Genomic DNA, 4,194 nt, shown 5'->3' on the forward strand with positions numbered 1-4,194 from the left:
TTGGTGTTGCAATTTTAATGGCCAGTGGTGTACATTCATAGTGCTCCTAATAGATATTTGCCCCTTCACTCATTACACGTGGCACACTAAGCTGCTGAGTCCCGTAAGAATTCGGGCAAAGCGTGTGCATTCGCACAGAACAAGGTCAATGGCTGAGTAGCCTTTAAGTATATAAAGATAGTATCTGTTCCGGAAAGAGGAGATACCATTGATGACTGTACAGCTTCTCTAGAATGAAATGATAATTAAATCGACACCCTTATCTGCCGACAGATGTTGATATACATCAATGGGGACAGTTGAAAATGTGTACCCCACCGGGACACGAAGCCAGGATCTCCTTCTTACATGGCAGATGCTCTATCCATCTGAGCCACTGAGGACTGCATGGACTCAGCAGCTTAGTCGGCCGGTGTGGGTCTCACGGGGAAGGCTGCAAGGGCTAAGTCCCTGCATTCACACAATCCTCTGTGCCCTCGGTGGCTCAGATGGATAGAGTGTCTGCCATGTAAGCAGGAGATCCTGGGTTTGAGTCCCGATTGGGGCACACATTTTCAGTTATTATTTCATTCTATAGTAGCTGCACGGTCATCAATGGTATCTGTTCTTTCAGGAACAGATACTATCTTCACATACAGGTACCGGTTCCTGTAAGTATGCCACCGGCTCGTTTCATTTTGTACGCCCCTTATATATTTCCGTTGTCAGTGTCATGTGAGGCTTGAGGTGGTGCAAAGGGCGACACCACTGGAAGTGGATGATTGGAAACGGTTGATCTGGAATGATGATCACATTATAGTCTGTGGCAATTCGATGGATGCCTGGGAAAGTTTGCCTCCCATCATGTATAGCGCCAATAGCGAAATATGGAGGAGAAGCTGTTACGGTAAGTGGGTGTCTTCCATGGTGAGGGTATGGTCCCCTTAATCTGCATAAGACGACGCTAAATGAACTCATTTTACGCAGTTGTGTACTGCGTACAATAGGGGAATAATTCGGAGACGATTATGCAGACTCTCCCAAATACCACCTCTACACCTAAATCCATAGTTTGTGCAATATATTAGGGTTTCTTTCATTTCCATGGAGCACAGGAAGACTGACGACTTAAATGTCTCTATGAACGTGATAATCAGTCTAATACTGTATTCGCAGTCCCTATGGGAGTGATGCATAGTGGTTTGTAGGATTCGTCAATTAATACCATCTCTTGCAACTTTGTAAGAGGATGTAATGGGATAGTTGGCATCTGGCCTGAAGTACCTGCTAGTTCAAGATTTTCAGCATTTCTGCGAATCTCTTCAGTGTAACACCAACCTGTGACCATTGATGCTACCCTTCTTTTCATATGTTCAACACCCCTTGTTAATCCAATCTGTTATGGGTCTCAGACATTTGAGCAACAATCTAGAGTGGGAAGCACGAGTTTTTTGAAAACTGGTCGTAGATGTAGTTTTCCTCCGACCCCTACTCAGTTCTGACTTATATTCGAACGATCACGTGCGTAAAGCTGCAGGGATGGTAGCGCACAGTCTGAAGAGGCAGTTGCAGGATGCATAGAGGCTACCTAAAACGAAGGGGGAATTTTACTGTAGCAGATAGGTTCGAGAAAGGTGAATTGTTTCGAGATATGAGAGTGCCAGAATTATGAACCACTTGTGGCTGTAATCATTAAAAGACTTATCCATAGGATCCAACGCATGTATGTGGTTGAATGGAACGACTTGATTCCAAATCATAGACATCATTTCTTGCGGATAGCGTAGCACTAGAGATCTGAAAAGCTAGTGTACATTTCTTACGACCTCAAACAGCACACCATCTACTACTGTTTGTGATCCTTCTCAATCAGTCATCGCCTATAACTCAGTGGATATATTGCAGAACATCTGACATGGTATCGAGACAGAATACGTTACAAATACTGGGGAAATATCTAGTGGCGGCGGTGTGAGGGGGTTGCATACACCGGTTTCATACCATGTTCCTTAGCCGAATCACTTTCAAAATTCAGCGATTTTATGACGAGGTTGCATCGTGGGCTACGTGTAACCGGACTGCTGGTCTGATAATATACACTCAGGCGATCACCATTTCGGTATTTGTCTGGAAACACCATGTGATTCATAGGTAATGCCATACGTGGATTTATAAAGCCGATATAGCTTTTAACATGGATACTTGTGTGAACATGTAGAACCAAGACTGCTTGTGACAGTAACATACAATAGTTGTTGGGATCAGGTTTTTTTAAACATCTGGCGGTTTGAAAGACGATTAAACCTCTTGTTCTAAGGCACAGTGGTAGCACTTGCAAGAAAAACTTATGAGACATGTTCACCCATCGTTGATTTTCGGTCAGTATCATTTCGTATCGCCAGTGATTAGTTATTAACAAAGTATTATACTTAGTAGTGGGGGGGGGTGCGTGATAGGTTCGCCTTGGGCATCAATCTCATAAAGTATGTGTTTGTGTTCTGACATGTGCAGAGGAAATGACTATGTCCATTCATAAGGAAGGTATGGATTTGACATCAAGTACTGTGATAGCAAAAGGAAGAGTATGTCAAGTCATAAGAATGGTACTGATATTTCTATTACCAGAGCCACAGTCATCAACTGGGTGTATTTCCCATACGTCGAATGTCATTCAACTGAGACTGCGATCGTGACATTTAGTTGTAAGTACACGGATAAAACACATATGTGACCGATTTCTTAGGATGATGATTCTACCTGTGCGTGCTTGGCGTGCAGCACCGGTGACCTGTGCGGGAATGATTCACGTTTCCCATTAACAGTAGGAGCTGTCTGAATGGCGAGGCCTGTTGGAATGTTGGAATGTAGGTGACATAACCGCATTGTCCTCTAGACGACCGAATAACGAACTAATATTAAGTATGTGTTGGATAGCTCTCGTGACCGTGTGTAAATTTGAGAAGATTGAATATGGAAGTGTGTTTGTGCTGGACCATTATTACCTCCCATGTAAATTATTTGGTTGACTGCTTCTGCACACTTCGCGTCTTTATTTAGACGAGAGAAGATCGATTGTGGTGTGTGGATCTAGCATGTGGAAGACCTGGTTGACAGTTCTCTAGACATTGGAATCTGATACATTACCGACATCGGTATTTGCAAGTGGGAATATCAGTTTCTCTATTTTTTTCGAGTTTCCACGTAAATGTCTTCACAGACGCCCCACCTAGCTAAAGATTCTGGTTTGTAGAGAAATAATTTTCAGTCTGTATCTTCGGAATTATGTTGCGCGAGCGATCGGTAGGCTATTGCTGTGTGATTGATATCAAGAAGTACAGCGAAAAACGTATAAAATTATGGCAAATCATGCAAAAATGCATGTGTTCTTGTAATCCCAGTGTCTGGAGATGCGTGTAGAAAAAGCAAGCAAGCAGGTCCAGACCAGAAACAGTAACGTGTTTCTGCCGAGGGGGAACAAGCCCGAATTTGTAGTACAGTTCTGAGAGTGACTGCGGTCTGCTGAGGGCGCTCTGGTCACCTGACCGCCGACCTCACAGGGAAATATCTAGTGCTGCGAGGACTGTATATGGTGCTGTCTGTCTTCGTGGTATATGTATGAATGATGCAAAAGGACTGATTTTGTATGGCGCAGGATACGAAATGCATGTTTACTACATCTACACTGTACACGGTGATATATTGTTGGGTTGGAGATCTGTTTCGCTCTCTAATATTCACGCTTCTGTCCTCAGTGGGAGAGCAGTGTAGTTCAATAAGAGTCTTTCTGTATTTGACGATCTATAGGCCACTTTCCAGGATTTAATTGTTGGTGCAATAATGCTCTGTTCATTCAAAAGACATCCTTTGTGTCGGGACATAGGAGCATATACAAACTGATTTGAACAAGGTGGAGGCAAGGTATGTACAGAAAGTTCTGAGAAAGCAGATGTTCAAAGACAAGTTGAAGCAGACCATCCATCTTTGGCATGGACGCCATCATTCATCCGCCACTGTGGCATTAGGCTCAAATGGTTCAAGTGGCTCTGAGCACTATGGGATTCAACTGCTGTGGTCATAAGTCCCCTAGAACTTAGAACTACTTAAACCTAACTAACCTAAGGACATTACACACATCCATGCCCGAGGCAGGATTCGAACCTGTGACCGTAGCGGTCGTGCGGTTCCGGACTGTAGCGCCTTTAACCGCTCGGCCAC

This window comes from Schistocerca piceifrons, chromosome 4 (genome assembly GCF_021461385.2).
Source record: "Schistocerca piceifrons isolate TAMUIC-IGC-003096 chromosome 4, iqSchPice1.1, whole genome shotgun sequence".
Lineage (NCBI taxonomy): Eukaryota > Metazoa > Arthropoda > Insecta > Orthoptera > Acrididae > Schistocerca > Schistocerca piceifrons.